Genomic DNA, 19,038 nt, shown 5'->3' with positions numbered 1-19,038 from the left:
TTTCCGTTCACCTCCGCATTTTCTCGGCTTTTATCCAAAATCATTCTTCATGTTGTCGAAATGGCTAATCAGACATAGAACAAGAATCTGCATAAAAATACAAAAACATCATTTTAACACCTCTAACACCAATCTAACCCTAACCCTAACACACATCTTCTCTTCTTTCACCGCCAAACCTCTGACTTTTTGTTTTATTCCATTTGACATAAATGCCTCTCTTTTCGAGGTAGCCCTTTCTTTCGATAAGCTTGTGAGGAACCGATTCTGATTGGTACATCAGTTCTGGTGGTACACTGATTGTTTCTCTTTGATCCTGCTTGAAAGAGACGACAGAGATTAAAGAATTCACTAATATTGGATCTCTTCCATATGTTCCCATAAAAATAAAGAATCTAAGCCCCCCCCCTTTCGGTAAGTAATATTCCTATATTATTAAAGGTAGAGTAAGAACAGGATATCTTTTAATGTTTTTCTATAATTGCTTGTCTTTCATGAATCGTGTCCGTCCACTATTAAAAAAATGCTAGCTACCAGTCTTCTGCATCTCAATACAGGCTGATTGGTTTCCTGTGTGTCACGAGTAAGTTATTTGAACCTGTGATGAATCAAGAAGAGTTGGCAGAAGTCTGAAGTGCACGGTATCACTGCTGCTGTGCCTAAAGGATTTATTCTGGACACAACCCGCTTTCTGATTTTCATTAATGATCTTCCAAATCATATTCTGAGATTATTTTTGAAATTTATGGCAGGTAACATAACTGTCTATGGCAACACCTTGAAGTGCATTAGTTACATCTTTAAAATACATCATCTCTCTTTTCACAAATAATGCTTAGACCTTTGTTTTGTTCCAGTTAAAATGAGTGACCGTCTTTTCGATGAAGCCCCTTGTTCTGATAAACTTGTAGGGGACTGATTCTGGTGGTGTATCAGATCTGAGCACTGTTTTTCCTTGATAAGAGAGGGTAAAAGATTCACTAGTGTCGGACCTCTTCCATGGGGCTCCCACAAAAATAAAGAATCCAACCCCTCATCCCACTTCCGGTAAGCAATATTTGTATATTAAAGTTAAAGTAAGAACAGAATATTTTTTATTGTTTTTCTATAATTGATTGTCTTTCATAATTGTCTACTGTAAATAAATGTGTTAACCATAATTTGGATCTCTCGTTCTAATGCTGAACATGTTCAGAATATATGTTTAATACATGAGCTGTGAATTAAAAAAACATATATTATAACAAGCTCCTCAGACTGACTTTCACTTCAGATCCAAAATGGAAACATATGTTCAGTCTTAGTCGACAGTATCAAGGCCAAAAGACACTCGAGGATAAGAGGATTATCAATTGGATGATGAAATGGTACGATATGGAAATATTCAGTCTTAGACGACATTATCAAGGCCAAAAGTCACTTGAGGAAAAGAGGATTGTCAATTGGATGATGAAACGGTACGATTGCTGCTCAATGCATTCTTTCTTGCCTTAACAGTCTCTAAACCGGAACCACAACGTTTAACATGTCTAAAACCAATCTTCTCTCTTTTTACTGCCAACACTCAGACCCTTGCTTTCCCTATTCTTGAAATAAATAGATCTCTCTTCGAGGAAGACCCTTGTTTTGAGAAGCTCCTAGGAGTTCTCACACAGGCCATCATCAGCGATCACTCACTGGCCATAACCTGTGGAGTCTGAGTGACAAGTTTACTCACTTGTAGTGTTCTCTAGAGTCTGAGTGACAACAAGTCTCCCCAGATTTTCAGTACTCTCTACCTCATTCAAGAACCTTTGCAAAAGAATTTGCGTTATCGCAACAGCCGCTTACCATGATTTCTCGTTGGCAGTGACCATTGGTTTCCACTGAAATTTGTCTTTACACTCTACCAGTAGAGGTCTGACTAGTGCTTCCTCTCCTAGACCTTTCCATCCTCCTTGATTCTCCTCACTTATTTGGTGTGGTGCCAGTGTATGGTGACACGCACAAAAAAAAGAAAGGGTATCTTACAATTATATCATTGAACTTTTCATGATTTCATGTGATTTTCCTTTGTGTTTTACATCTGTAGCATTTTCTGCATATCCAGTTTTTATCCGTAGTTCATGTGTATTAATCTCTGCATTCAAGGGTTTTCCTTAATATTTCAGCAGTTTTTATTACTGTTATCCATTGTATCTTATCAGCCATCCCTCTGATTCCAATTTCTCCCATTCTCTTTTCAAAGTTGTTTGGTATTGTTCCTAGCACTCCTACTATTAGTGGTGTTATTCTGACTTTTTTCATCTTCCATATTCTTTTGAGCTCTCTGGCATGTTCAGTATATTTTCTCCGCTTCTCTGTCTTCTTGATCTTCACTCTGTGGTCTGCTGGGAGAGCAAAATCTGCAATCTGACAGGTCTTTTCCTTCTTGTTAAGTAGTATGACATCTGGTCTTCTTGCTTGGATGGATTTATCTGTTGGTATATCCATGTCTCATAGGAGTTTATGACTTTCATTTTCAAGTACTCCTGCTAAAAATATAGGTAGCTAACGTCTGGTCATCTAATTCTTGTTTAGATTCCTTAATCATGGGAGGGTGTTACGAATATAGACTCCAGATCCGTGCATGACAAAGTGGAAGATAATCAGATATGTTAAAAATGGTGAGAAGGGATAGAGAAATGCAAGTTAGTTTCACTTAGTGCTGCTGCTGTTATTATTATTATTATTATTATTATTATTATTATAATACTAATACTACTACTACTACTACTACTACTACTACTAATAATAATAATAATAAAAATTAGCAATTGGAACATAATCGTCCGGATTTGGTCGTCATTGACAAGGTCTCAAAAAATTGGCAGATTGTAGACTTTTCAGTACCCTGGGACAGGAATGTTAGAGAGAATGAGAATAAGAAGTGGAGCAATTATGCTCCATTGGCCTTGGAGATAAGGTGTATACACGGGGTTAAAACACAAATAATCCAGATCTTAGTTGGTATGCGAGGAGTAGTATCAAGTCGTCTGAAAAAACTACAAATCGCTGATGTTTTAGGTGACCTCCCTAGAAAAACTCTTGATCTTTGAAATTCCTGGTTTGGAGCCGGGATTGAGGGAAATCCTCTGGAAATGAATCCGATCCCTTTCCAGAGAGACATTGATAAATTATTATTTCTACTAGTTGTTGTTTTCATTGCTTTTATTTAATATTTTGTTATTATGTGCTTTAATTATAAGGAAACACTAAATAAATGGATAGTCCTTAATCCGTGGAGTTTCAAAGAAATACTCTCCTTCTCATCAGAGGGTAGGAATTAGCAAAATGCGGGATCGGATTTTGCATGCAGAAGTATTTGATGAAACAACAAGTAAGTCAAAGATCTTACTTGAAAACAAAATAAGTTAAGCAGAGGGAATAATCGTCTCAACACTAATATATATATATATATATATATATATATATATATATATATATATATATATATATATATTATTACAATGATCCAAACATAATTCTCAATGAAAAACCAAGACACGGAATAATAAAATAATGTTAAAAAACACACATTGTTGGTGACTACTCCCTTATTCAAATATACATCTTTCTTTCGTTGGAATTTAACTCATAGCCCCTATCATAAACCTAATCTTACGCTTTTATATGTCCATAAATCTTCTAACCACCCCAACTCAATTATAAAATCTATAGTACCATCTGTCTCTAGAAGAATTTCTGCTCTTTCTGCTGATAAAAAAACTTCTAATCAAAATGCTACTTTCTTCAATAATGCTTTATGGAACTCAGGACACAAAGAAAAGATTAAATACAACAATTATGCTCCTCCTGCAGGCCGCCTTAAATCTGTAATCACACACAATATGACTCGTAAGAAACCAGTCCAAATAACAAGATCTGCTGCTATCAATAACAATGAATCAGTCTACATTTATAATAACCAAAATACTAATCGTAATGCCTCTAACCCACCTAGTTGCACCAGGAGTAAAGAAAAATATTGGTTTAATCCTCCATTTAGCCTAAATGTCAAAACTAATATACCTAAGGAATTCTTCAACATTGTACAAAACTCTTTCAAATACCCACACAGATATAGTTCTATTTTCAATAAAAATTCAATCCGGATTTCTTAACAATGCCTAATTTAGCACAAAGAATCTTAACATCTAATAACAAAAAAATTAAATCAGCCCAAAAAATCCCTTTCCCAATTAACCCCAAAACTAACTGTAATTGTAATAACAAACATATTTGCCCACTTAATAATGATTGTATCCATAAAGATGTTATATATTCTTGCACTATTACTGAGCTCCCACGCAATCCTCCCATAACAGACACTAATATTTTGTCTTCAAGTTATTCTTCTTCCCATCCTCCATCTGATATAGTTACTAATCCAATACACCATTCGAGCAGCCCTTCCATCTACAATCATACAACTAGTAATAATGATGATGATGATAATAATAATAATAATAATAATAATAATAATAATATTTCTCCTAACAACCATCCTAACACTAACAACACTCATTATCCCCTCCAAAATAGTCCTCATACAGACATTGTCCCACCATTTGTTGAACACTATGAACAAAATTCAAACTATTTAACTAATACAAATCAGCAAATTAATATTAATACCAGACCTCGAGCTTTTAATAAAGTACATACATATATCGGCACTACTTCAACATTAATTAAGAAAAGAATATCAAACCACATTTCTTCTTTTAACAACCATAATTCTAATAATAACCAAGGAACTTCTCTAACCACTTTAATTAAAAAACTTAACTCTAATAATACTCCCTTCTCAATCAAATGGACTATTATAAAAAAAGTTAAGTCTTATACTCCAGGCTCTAAATTTTGTCGCCTCTGCACAACCGAAGCTATAACTATAGTTACTTCCCCTCTAAGTAACAATATAATAAATTCTAAAAATGAACTGATCTCTTTCTGTAAACATAAGTCCAAATTTAATTATGGCAATTTTGAAATTACAGTTATTACTTTTACCCTTTATATAGATATAAAATATTTTTTCTTTAACTTTATCGTTTTTCGACATACTTCTTAATACTTTATAATTTAATAATCCTTTATTTTAATTCTTTATCTCTTCTTTGCATGGCCGGTTTTTTATCTGCCTTTTCTGTTTTATTCTTTAAACTTTCCTATCTATCTAATATATCAATCTACCCACGCTTTCATATCTTGTATGTATATTTACTTAAATTTTACTATATGAATTTACTTACTTTTTTTTCTTTTTTTTCATGAAATTGCAGATACCGGCCATCTTCTCCCCTTAAATAATTTTTATTTTTATCTTATCTTATTTTTTATTCTTATTTTACTTTATTTTATATTATATATTATATTTTATATTTTACTTTTTATTATATTTCATTTTTTTATTTATTTATTTATTTTCTATTTATTTATTATATATTTATTTATTTATTTTATTTTCCTTTTAATGTCGTTTAACAATTCTTGCTGACATTTTTTAAGTGATGACCTGTACATTTCAGTTGACCTATATTATTTTGCCCTATATATATTTTCGCGCCTTTAACATTTCCTGTCTGGGTCAGTTTGACTTTTGTTTCCCTCTATTTTATCTTATATTTTATATTTAACTTTATCATTTTTTTTCTCCTTTCTCTTCCCAGATTTTTTTTATTTATAGTTATGTTTCGGAAGTAGAGTGAAAAGCACATCTTATTTTTCTTTTATTAATATTATTTTTTCCTTGTACACATTTTTGTGAATTATTCCATGGATTTCTGCCTTTGGATTATTATGGACCATCTTCTTCAAATTACGGGATTTCCTTGGATTTTACTTGTACAAATGGAAATTCTTTTAACTTTCTTGAAGTTTTACATTTGGATTTTACCGTCACTGGATTTTTTATCTTCCACCAGACTATCCATTAATGTGTAATCACCTTTTTCTTTACCATATTCCCTCTGCTTAACTTATTTTATTTTCAAGTAAGATCTTTGACTTATTTGTTGTTTCATCAAATACTTCTGCAGGCAAAATCCGATCCCGCATTTTGCTAATTCCTACCCTCTGATGAGAAGGAGAGTATTTCTTCGAAACTCCGCGGATTAAGGACTATCCATTTATCTAGTGTTTCCTTTTCAGATTAAATATGTTCTTAACTCATTTCAAAGTGCTTTTTAACATATTTCATTAACTGTTTGCTCATATTATAAGCTCTATTTCCTATTTGGTATTATCGAGCTTTTATATCTGGCTGAGATAATTTTATAAATATTAATTCTTTAATATTTATAATTAGCTTTAATTTTACCATCTTGGATCATTTTGGTAAATTCAATTGTAATTTTCATTTTATATATATATATATATATATATATATATATATATATATATATATATATATATATATTAGTGTTGAGATGATTATTCAGAATCAGAATTAGATTTTGGGAGTATCGGAATTGGAAAAAATTTAGCCTATAATATAAACTATAAAATAATAAAACAATAAATATTTGTTGATTTAAACTTCCAGTAAGACTAAAATCTCTCGATCACTTCCTCAGAAGTGTGGTTTTACGTTTGAGAAAATATAGGCACATTTAATATTTGTTTTTACAGCAATCGACACAAAATAACACTTTTATAGTTAAATATTTAGATTTATAGAGAATCGGAATCAGAATCGGAAATTTAGTACGGAATCGGTAATTGTATTGGAATCAGAAAAAATATTGGAATCGTCCCATCCCAAGAAGAATTAACATTGCATATTTATTCAGGTCGCCATCTTTGTTTAAAGGTACAGCTATTCAATTTTAGTTTATGTACAGATTAAATAATGAGTCCAAATCATTTTAATCTATAAAAAAATCATATTTTTTATTCGATTTAAACTAGGCACCGCCAAAAATGCCCGAAAAATCAAGTTGTTGTTGTTTTTTAAAACGAAATTACATTTATTAAAATCCATTATTTCTGAGTAACTTTTTTTTTCCAGAAAGATAAAACCCTGAATTTTATCATATAGAAAACAGAATAATGTAAAACGTTTTCTACTATTTTTAATTAAATTCTAAATGTTAAATTTTCCCAAAAAGTTAACAATTGACATTTTTTGTCTTGCACAAAAAACGTACATAAATATTTTTTAAAAAAGGTTTTTGAAATAATTAATTTATTTATTTGTTGTCTAACTAAGATTTAGGATGATTTTCTATGAGAATATGCAAAAATATTATAATATAAGTACCTGGATTTCAAATAATTCCACTTATTCATATAGGCAACCAGTTACTTCGAGTCTAGATCGACACTGTTTACGTTTGTATTCGATAAAAAGCAAACTATGGAAGACGAAACAGGCCAAAAAAACTTATTTTTCAGTAACGAAAATTTCAATGCATTATTAACACTGAGGCTGGCCAGTACCAGATGGGTGACCATTTGTATGAGTTTGGTTTTTAATGTGTATGTGTGTGGGGGCCAGGCTCCCCAAAATGGGGGAGGGGCAATTTAAAGCAGAATAAAAAAAAATATTTCAGCGCGTTTGGTCCACCGTAGTCGAAAGGCGGCAAACGTTTTCAAACGGGATCGAAAAAATGATGCTATTTTTAACACAAAGGGCACAATATTTATCGAATTCTTTTTTTTACTGTATCGATTCTTCAAAGCATGCCCTGTTTAATAATGGTCATGCATTATTCGGCTCGCTAAAAAAAATTGTTAATTTATTTATCAAAGATTTTAAAATGGCTTTTTTTTCGTATAAATATAAAAAAAATAAAAAATTTTTTTGTTTTGCTTAACTTAAATTAATTATTTTACTTAACATATTCACCGAATTTCACACTTCAAAACTCAAAAGCGGGATAATTAAACACAATCGAAGTTCTGATATTCAGACGTCAAAATAAGGTATGCAAACAATTTTTTTAAATTTTTATTTTTAATTTATAATCCCGTCCCTTACAGCAACATAATATGTTTTGTTCAGTTTCAGATGATTATTTTAAGCATATTTGTACCACCTCAAAACAAGGGGGGGGGGTTGTAAGTAAAAATATATATATATATAAATATCGTTTATGAAAAATAAGTACACTGTTATAAAGTTCATTCTTCTCTTAATAATCGTTGAAAATTTCGTATTGATCGGATAATTACCTGATTTTTGGTAGATTTTTAAAAAGACGGTCCGTCAAAAAGTACTTACCTGCCCCCCTCCCCGAGTTTTGGCGGTGCCTACTTTAAACTAATAATTATTGTCTGTAGTATGTTTATTAGGGTTATATGTATAATGAGTTTATTTTAACCTAAAGGGCTGCAAATTCGGTGGTCCAAATGCTTGATTCCTGTCACTGAAATTTTTTATAGTGTGGCTGTAGGTAAAAATCCTGAACCATGACTCCATAAATATAATATGGATTATATTTATAAGTTTATTTCAATTGGATCTATCTGGAAAAAATTATGCTATTTTTTTTTTTTGTGTGCTTGTACAGTATAAAGAATTTCAAATAACTGCATTTTACATTTAAAAAAATAATTACGTTACTTACATGTCATATCTAATTTAGTAAAACCTTAAAATATTACAAAAAATGATCGAGTACAACAAAATAATAATTATTTTATTTATTTATTTATTTTTTATACGGTGGTCACCACTTATCAAGGCCCGGAAGCCACTCAGGGATAAGGGTTATTGCAAGTACAGTACGTTAGTGTGGAGATTTGAGGAAGTGTTTACTTAAGAGGGCGGTTCATTAGGACTTGAAGACATCCAAGTTGTAGTCAGGTGGGAAGCAGGCAGACGGAACAGAGTTGCACAGGCGTGCAGTTCTAAGAAAGAAGCTTTGTTCATGGAATCCACGTTTTGATTTAGGCACAGATAATTTTCACAGTGGATTCAGCTACAAGTAAAAATAAAATATATTAAATTATAAAAGTAAAAAATAAAATATATTAAATTATGAAGTTGTTAATGTTAAAGAGTTCTGACGAAAATTTCTGGGGGTGTCGCCAAAACTCGTCTTTTTGGGAAACGATTGGGGTAAAAAAAAGAGAAAATAATGTCATGCAACAACACAAAGAGAAATAAAAGATAATTAATTGAGACCCAGTAAACTGTTAGAATTATAAATGTTTATTTAAAGAAAAAGGGTGGCTGGTTGCTTTGAATTCCCAAAAGCTTGTAAAATAAAATTTACTAAGTAGCAAATAGAGAGAAAAAAAAAAGGGTGAAAAAAATCAAAGACAAAAAGGCATTCAATATAAAAAGGAAAAAAGGCAACTGGGCAAAATTTCACATTAAAATGGTCTCTTAAAAGGGAGACTTTTCAAAATATATAAAATGTTCTTAATATCAAAGGCTTACTTGAAGTCTGAATGAAAAGAGAATAAACATTTCAAAACAGGGAGTCCTTTAAGACGTGGTTTTTCACAAATAAAACCAACCTTCAAAGGTTTTTTTTTTAAAATGTCTCTCTCGTCCGAAATAGGGTTCCAAACAAATGGTCCACTCTCCTTTTCATGAAAGGTTGTAAGTGTCTCTCTCTCTCTCCTTATTCTTCCTTTCTTGGGAGTAAGCAGTTTTACTCAAAAATTCCGACACTGTTCTTATAGTTGGGCTCTCTACCCAACGATTAAACAAAATGAAATTTATCGACGGCACGTCGAATGTTCTTCTTTGAAAGGGAGGTGCTTTACAACACTTCAATACAGTTCTTATAGTTGGGCTCTCTACCCAACGTTTAAATAAGATGAAATTTATCGACGGCACGTCGAATGTTCTTCTTTGAAAGGGAGGTGCCTACAAACACTTCAATACATTCCTTTAAAAAGCACTCCACTGTCAGAAAAGGATAAAAAATATACAAAATACGTTGCCAAAAAACGGTCAGCAACGGAGTCTAAAGGATGCTTCTTCCAAGATGGCCAACCTCCAAACTGATTTTTTTTAAAAGGGCACATAAAACGGGCCATTGTGGCGTTGCGAGAAGTTCCACAAGGATCCTGATTGGCCAATAGCCAAGGGCAAAAAGGAGGAAGAACAGACAGGTCGTTTCAAATTGGGAGAGAGAGAGAGAGAGAGAGGTAAAGAGGGAGATGGGGCGAGAGAAAAGCGCACACACTCACAGGTCAGTTAAAGGCCGACTACTAGATACAGGAAGGGAAGAGAGTCACAAAGCCAGCGAGTCAGTCGCTCAAGGCAGCCCATCTCCCACCCCACTTGCACTGTGTGATGGCGACAAGAATCTTTAAAGTAAAATTTCGGAAAGTTCTTAAAATCAAGGAGAAGTAACTGTAGTTTGTGAGTTTTTAGTAAAATAATTCTGCTTTTCCATTTCAAAATAGAAAATGGCAAACCGCTAAGTTTTTTTTTAATTTTATTTATTTATTTTTTTTTGTAAAATATATTTCTAGCAGATCAATTATTTTTCGTAATTTTGGGACTTTTCCTTTTTTTTTTTTTTTTTTTTTTTTTACTAATTTCGACGTCAGACGTAAGTACATAATACTGTTTATATTTAAAATGCATTCTTTGGAAATACTAAACAAGCACTTCTTTTTTTTTTTTTTTTTTTTTTTTTGCTGTTGAGAAAAATGACCTTGAGACTAGATTGTAAGTATCTAGACTCTTGTTAAAAGTGTTGCCTGCTTTGAAGTCATAATCCTAAACTGACTGACCTCTTTAGATAAGACGTATCTTGTCCGAGACAATTATTATCTAATTAACAATTTACTTGCACTTGTGACTTACATTTTGGTATGACATATATAAAATATAAAGGTTAACATTTAAGTTAATTTTGGCACTTATACAGTTCAATAAAGACATTAAAAAATTAAAATATCGAAAAAACGTTATATTGTACGGATCCGTTGGAACTGGAAGATCTCCGAAAAAAATTTCACTTAATTTGATCGAGTAGTTTTTTTTTTTTTTTTTTTTTTTTTTTTTTTTTTTACAGAGGAAAAACACGTTTTTATGAGAGCGCGTTGAAGGCAGACATCTTGGATCTTTAAAAAAATTTGTTTGGAGTTTAGAACCCGCCAAAGGGAGATAACTCCAGTTAAAGCGCCGACACTCCCTCCCCATCTTTAATACTAGCTTTTCTTCCTAAAAATCGAACCTTTTGCTCAGTATCATAACAAATTGTTTTTTCGCTGTAAAACAAAAACTACTTGATGAAATTAAGTGAAATATTTTTCCGGACAACTTCATTCCATAACGGATACGTACAATTTAAACTTTTTTTTTTTCGATATTTCCATTTTTTAATGTCTTGATTAAACTGTACAAGTACCTTAATTTTAACTGGGCAATATTTTGTTTGAAAATTTTTTATATAAACATATATATGTGCATTCATTTTTTTTACAAACAAACCCACTTAGCAACAAAATCACATCCCTTCACTATTGAAGTCACTAAATGCCAGAAAGCTTTCTACTCTAATAGTTTCTTCTCTTGAACAGCTAGACTTTGTAATTCCCTTCCTGCTACCTGCTTCCCTGACTATACAGATCTCCATCCATCCATAGCCTTGAGCCCTTGGAGGGGCATAGGCCATCTACAACTTTGTAGATGTTTTTGTAGCGAGGAGTTCTTTTTACAGGGTGAGGGTGCTGGCCCCATGCCCAACTTTCCCAGAAGGTACATACAGCGACTAGCCTTCCCAAATGGTCACCCATCTGGTACTGGCCAGGATCAACGTTGCTTAACTTCAGTGATCTGGCGAGAACCGGTGTGCCAATGTGATTGTGCCGTACGACTGTAGAGAAGTTTAAATATAATGTAACCCAACATCTTGTTAAGCTTTCCTAGGCACGATCCCAAGTAGTAGCCCTTTATGTCCAAGTGGCGATATGCTTTGTTTGAGGTGACCGTAAGTAAAAAAAAAAAATCATAATTCTTGTTTCACCACGTTTCAGCCAACTCATCCTCTGGCCTTCTTCAGGTGATTAACCACAACCAGATAGGAATGCTGAATCTTGTAATTCTATCCTCAGTAATCACTGCCTTCCATAGTTGTTGTCTCACTATGATTTGGCCAACTAATCCTATGATCTGCTTGGCCCATGGTGCAGAGTTGAATCCCTATGGTTCCAGGTGAGCATTGTTTGAAGATAGCAGTTTTTAAGCCTACCCAAGCAGGCCATAGGATTAGTTGGCCAAAACGTAGTGAGACAACACCTATGGAAGGCAGTAATTACTGGGGATACAGCTATGAGACTCAGCATTTCTATCCGGTTGCGGTTAATCACCTGAAGAAGGCCAGAGGATGAGTTGGCTGAAATGTGGCGAAACAACAACTATGAAAATGAGGGCAAAAGTCTGCAACAAAATGAATATATATATATATATATATATATATATATATATATATATATATATATATATATATATATATATAGTTAGGTTGTTACAAAAATAATGGCCACCTTAAATGATATGTTTTGAAAAGTCATTTTAACACAAAATTTTTAGTTCATTTTAAGGTTACATACAAATTAAATATTTTTACATTTATTTATTTTCAGGCAAAAATTTTTTTGGAATCATACAGGTTCCTAAATGATGAATAATCCAAAACGTGACTTTCGCCTTTTAATGTTACATAAGTTCAAACTTGGGCACAATGCCTCCGAAACTTCTGCTAATATCAACAGAGCATGGGGAGAGGGGTCCACAAGTGATCGGACAGTACGAAGGTAGTTCCAAAAATTTTGTAGTGGAGACGAGAGCCTTGAAGATGAAGAAGGTAGAAAGTGAGCATGGAGTCTACAAACAATTGTAAGCAGCTGTTGAGCAAAGTGTCAGAGAAATGTCTCAGACACTCGGTGTCAATACTGCAACAGTTTCATACCATTTACAGAGCATTTAGAAGGTGAAAAAACTCAGTAAATTGATCCCTCATGAGCTCAATGGTAATCAAAAACTTAGGAGATTTGAAGTCTGCTCAGTGCTTTTTGTATGTGACAGCAATGATCCCTTTCTTGACCGAATTGTCACTTGTGACATAAAGTGGATCCTTTATGATAATCGTAAACGATCTGGTTAATGGCTTGATCGTGGGGAGTCCCCCAAACACTTCCCAAAGCCATAGTTGCATCAGTAGAAAATTATGGTGACAGTTTCGTGGTCTGCAATCGGTGTTATCCACTACAGTTTTTTGGGAACCAATCATAATATTACAGCATAGATCTACTGCAATCAACTTGCTGAAAAGCATGCTTCCTTGCAAAAAAAAGAGGCCCACCTTGGTGAATCGACGTGGTCCAATTCTGTTCCACGATAACACACAACCACATATTGCAAGATTGACTCTGCAGAAATTCACAGACTTGGGATATGAAACATTACCACATCCTTCATATTCTCCAGACCTTTCGCCTACTGATTATCATTTTTTTTTTTAAAGCATTTAAGCTCATTTTAAAATAGTAAAACGTTTTAGTCCAAAAAAGAGATGGAATCAGCTTTCAAAAATTTTGTTGCATCACAGCCAATAATTTTTTATCAACGAGGAATAAATAATCTTGTAGATCGATGGCAGAGATGCATAGCTGTGCAAGGATCGTATTTTGATTAATTTCACCATTTCTATTGTTCATTTTTCAAGAATAATTGTTTGTTTCTGAAATCGGCCATTATTTTTGTAACAACCAAATATATACAAACCGACAATGTAAGTTGTTTCCTTCAAAACAATATCTTCTCTTGTCCGTTTGCTTCATAGCAAGTTTCTGCTACTGTTCTACTAGCAAATTTAATTCTAAACACATCTAACTTCACAAAGATGCTATCTATACCTATTTACAATGCCTCCCCACGGGACAGAGTTGGACACCAGGGTCGTTTTTTAATGTGGAGAAAAGGTACAAAAATAAAAATTGTCTCAGTGGTGAAGGATTTCTCCTCCACTGAAAGAGAACAAGAAATGGAAGTGCCGCATCTGAAGAACAGATACTACACTTTGATCTTGACCAAAAAGCCAAGATGCTATCTATATAGACCCAGCGTTGCCTGTGAATATCTTTACTTTTATTTATTTCGTAAACAAAATAAAGTTAATTACTAGCTAGCCCGTGCTCCAACATGGCAAAGTATATTTAATTGCAAATTTTCATGGTTAAAAAAAAAAAACAACATATATAGTCTAATATATAAAAGGCTATATGTCTATCTGTCTGTGTCCATATTTTCAAACTCTATCTCCTCTGAAACTAAAAGACACAGAGCAGCGCTAGGAGCCTCAGATGATTGGATTTTATACGGTCCATCCTTTTATGGGTCTTTAGCCAGTTAAAGTTGTTTTTAAGGGGTCAAAAATGGATCAAAATTAAAAAAATCCTTATACGTTTTATACATTCCTTTTAGTAGTTTTTTATTTTTAATTTTTAATCAGTTCATATGCGTGTCATGTTGGTACAATGGTAACGTCACCAGTTTTGAATGTTACAGTTTCGATTTCGACTCTAGCTGACGTCACCCAAATACTTTCTTTTTACTTTTGAAATCACAACTCTTTAATAATATATATGAAATCTGGACAAATTAAATTATCATATTTAAGCGTAGTTTACGCCCGGGCAAAACCGGGCGCCCCTCCCCACGCTAGTAATAAATGAATGTTAATCTACCAACTAGATAAGTTTTTTTTTTAGTTTGACTTATTTTAAAGTGTTCATTTCATTCGAAAACCAAGTAGTTCCGAGTGCTTAAGTTAGAACGACAACAAAATGGCGGACATGGGGCTGTCATCTTTGTAGTTTTGATAATTGCTCACAAAAAAAAAGAAAAGAAAATCAAACAAAATACTGGTAGAAACCCACCCAAATAAATGTTAACACGACATTTATTTGTTATATATCTGTTTCTCGACTACTTTTTCGGTTTGTTGTCTATAGTAAAAAATGCTTGTGACCATTTTAGTCATTTATATATGGATAGGTTGTGATTCTTTTGTTATCTCAGCCTATCCTCTACGAAGTAACCATTTTTAGTCACTAATTGCAATTAGTGTTTTTGTTGACAAAAGGACAATTTGGTAATTGTTAAATTGGATCCTTGCTGTGTGGTAATAGCTTGGCATTGTTTTGCCACAAATAAATTAAACTTATGCATTCTTGTTAGTGAGTAGATTAATTATTGATTGAGCAAAAAAAAAAAAAAAAAAAAAACAATAAAAAGAAATGATTTTATATTAATTAAATAGCTTAGCCAACACATGCGTCCTCCAAACGTAAATATTTAATAACTTTATGACCGTATGAGCAAATAAACAGCGTTGCCCAGGATTTAATGAGGAACTCTATGTTCCTTCGTGCTCAATATATATTTATATATATAATTATAAATGATTATTTTTAATACGTACACACACTAATGTTTCATCTTTTTGGTATCATCAGTGTAGGAAGTTACGATTGCCATGGGTCATTGGATTCGAACTCTGTCTCCATTAGCAAGGAACAAATCACAGGGCCACTGTCAACCACAACGATATTCAAGTGTAATTAAACATTTATAAAGGCATAAAGGTTATACACGAACGGTCTACAGTGATCAAGCAATTAAATTGTCACAATCTCACACACAGGCCAAATGACCGATTTTTTCATTTCAACAGACAGTGCTTAACTGTTACGAAACTTACCTCTTAAATCTAGAGTGAAGTCCAATTGTATATATATATATATATATATATATATATATATATATATATATATATATATATATATATATATATATATATATCATGGACTCTCCCGTCGATTTCGACGTATGAGGTTCAGACAACCCATATTTCTAAAACTCATTTATGCTTTTGCCTCTGATGACTTTTTAGTCCATATATATATATATATATATATATATATATATATATATATATATATATATATTAATGGAAATCGCTCTAGACAAGGCATGAAGCCACTTGATGTAAGAAACTAAAAATATAAATAAAACAAGCCAACAAGAATTATTCACAGATTTCGAGCTATAAAACATCAATTCTTCCCACTTTGTCAGAAATATCGCCTGTGTGAGGGCCTTTTTTATTCTTATTTGTTATATTGTATAATATTGAGTTTTTAGAATGGGATCCGAGGATGTACTGAGCTTGTATATATATATATATGTTTTTCTTTTTTCACATGGGATTCACCACTTATCAAGGCCTGAAGGCCACTCGAGGATAAAAATTAACGAGTGTACAGTGATCATTGAGACAACAGCGTAGAAATCGTTAGTGGAGAAATTCGTATAATTTAATTAGTTATGGGGACGACTCAACAAGAACTTGTCTACATTGGACTTGAAAACCATGTTTTAATCAGCTGGAAAGCAAGCAAGCAGAACAAATTTCTTCAGGTGGGCACTTCTAGAAAAGAAGCTTTGTTCATAGAATTTGCATTTAGAGTTAGGCACAGATAGAGTGGGAAAAGTGTTGATAGTGGTTGCAGTAAGACGAGTGTTTTTTTGTTGACATAGGAGGATCATAAATTCAAACCCATACAAGCACTTACTAATGAAAATAACGATAAAACAGAGACTGACTTGCAATGCCTGTTCTTTGGGAAAGAGGTTACAAGAAAGAGAAAAGGGCACACCCCACTAGATTTCGAAGCCAATTTGGAACTTTGTTAAAGCAGGATAGAACGCTTCAAGCAGTTCCTGCCCAGATATGGCAACAGTACTCCGTTTTAAGATGTATCTGGCTCTTATACAGGTATAGGATTGTATCGGGAGAGAGATACCTTCTGGACGTTAAAATAACGCAACCATTTTTCTCAGCAACATTGGCAACAGATTTCATATAAGTTGTCAGGAATAAAGCTCAGACCCAGAAGCTCGTCAAAGCAGAGAGCATCTTTGAGACGATAGCCATTCATATAAATTGTGGCCAGACGGAAATCAAAGCGTTTATACTGAAAAGATGGAAGCTTGATTGGTCACATTTTAACCCATTGTACTATGTGTTCAAGGCCAGAGGAGAGAGACTCAGAGACATCTTGGTTGTTGTTGATCTTTGTAGGGTTGCCATAGATTGTAGTGTCATCTGCATATATGTTGATGAATGAATTTAGGATGTGATTTGGGAGATTACTGATGAAGATAAGGAAAAGAGTTAGGATGGATCCCTGAGTTATGCCATTGTGGAACTTTGAGCTTTGGACTTCTGCCCATCGGTGATTACATGTAAAAACCTGTCAAAGAGAAAAAAATTGATAGTTGAGAAAACATTTCCAAATGTTCCATAGCTGCAAATTTTGTGAAGTAGACTTTTATGCCAAATTCTATCAAATGCCTTTGATATGTCAAAAGCTATTGCTCTTGAAAGGAAACCACTGTTAATAGATTATAGTCAATACATCAGCTGTACGTCTCGCAGGATGGAAACCATATTGCTTGTTACTGAATAGATTTTTTAGTGAGATGGTTAACGATTTCTCTATTCAACACAAATTCAAGCAACTCATGATGCACAGAAAACTGGTCTGTACTGAAATGCAAAAGACTGATCTCCACTATTTGTAAGTACTGGGTAAACTAATGAGGTTTTCCAACGTGTTAGGAAGCATTTCTCCTTTAGGCATCAGTTGAACAACTTTGCAAAAATGGATGCTATTTCCGGCTGCATCTTTTTTGAGTACTATGACTGGAATATTGTCAGGATCAGTTTCCTTGCTGGCATTAAAGTTCTTGATGAATGTGGTAACATCACGAACAGATATGAGAATGTGGCTCAGATTATTTTTGGTCATTGGAGGAAATTTTGGAGGTAGGTGTCCCTGATCGCATAAGATTGAGTTTGCTGCAAAGTTCTTGACAAAGAGTTTGGCTTTGTCAGATGCTGAAGAAATTACCTCTGACCTGTTGATGATAGTTGGGAAAGACAACTCTTATCTGTTCATTTGTTATTCATCAAAACTCATGGGAACCAAGCCTTTGTTCTTCTACTTTGGACTTGATGGACAGAGCATATAACTCTCTTGCATTTTCTATAATTTTTTTAACAGTGATTGCTGGCGACTTAGATTTAAAGCAATTGAAGTAGTGATTTCTGTGTGCAATGGTGGCCGCACATTCAAGGTGGCTGACTTTCCAGTGTCTATTGGAAATTTTTTTGAGGGTATGTAGGTGTTGATGCTAATAGTTAACCAATCAGTTAAGTTGGATGCATTCTTTTTAAGCATAAACTGTAGGGGTGGTTCCAATATGAACGTTCAGGAACCATCCCAATCAGCCATAGACTATTGATACACTGTTCAATGGAGAGGAATATTTTGGGGGTTTGTTATAGATTGGTTTTATCTTTATTGAGACAACAAAGTGATGAGAAGATCCTAGAGGAAACAGGGCATGCTGTTAAAAAAAGATGTAGAAACCAGCGGTTAGCATCAATTTGCAATTCAAGATTATGAACATTTAAATCTCCACAGACGTGTATGTTGGCTGAGTAAAAAGCAGACAGGGTATGATCAATTTGCTTAGCAATACTTACAAATTGTGAAAATGATAGAGAGCAAATGTAAATGCTGTGCTGTGAGTAAACGCTACTGTAAAGCACATGTAGGGATATTTGGGGGTCTTCTTCGGAGATGTCTGTGGTTAAATAGTTACGAGTTAACTGTTCTACAGTTTCCAAGTAACAATTTCTGAGGTAAAATTCGACAGACTGTGAAATCTTGCTACTCCAAAACTTGACAGACTGCTGTCAAATCTTGCTACCCCAAAACTCGACACTCTGCTATCAAAACTCACTACTTTAAAATTCTACACCTTGTTGTCAAAACTTGCAACTCCAAAACTTGACACACTTTTGTCAAAACTTGCAACTCCATAACTTGACACACTTCTTTCAAAACTTGCAACTCACAAAAGATTACACAATGCTGTCAATACTTGCAACTCCAAAACTTGGCACACCGCTGTCAAAACTTGTAACTTTAAAACTTGACACACTTCTGTCAAAACTTGCAACTCCA

At 33.5% G+C, this 19,038-nt stretch overlaps 1 pseudogene; it reads right to left on the bottom strand.

Moving 5' to 3' along the window:
• Positions 1-13,915: 13,915 nt before the first annotated feature.
• On the bottom strand, positions 13,916-14,048 carry LOC145268485 (U2 spliceosomal RNA; annotated as a pseudogene).
• Between the last annotated feature and the right edge of the window lie 4,990 nt (positions 14,049-19,038).

Source organism: Euprymna scolopes, chromosome 43 (assembly GCF_053919585.1).
Source record: "Euprymna scolopes isolate OS-2025 chromosome 43, ASM5391958v1, whole genome shotgun sequence".
Lineage (NCBI taxonomy): Eukaryota > Metazoa > Mollusca > Cephalopoda > Sepiida > Sepiolidae > Euprymna > Euprymna scolopes.
This window is presented reverse-complemented; position numbering and strand designations above follow the sequence as displayed.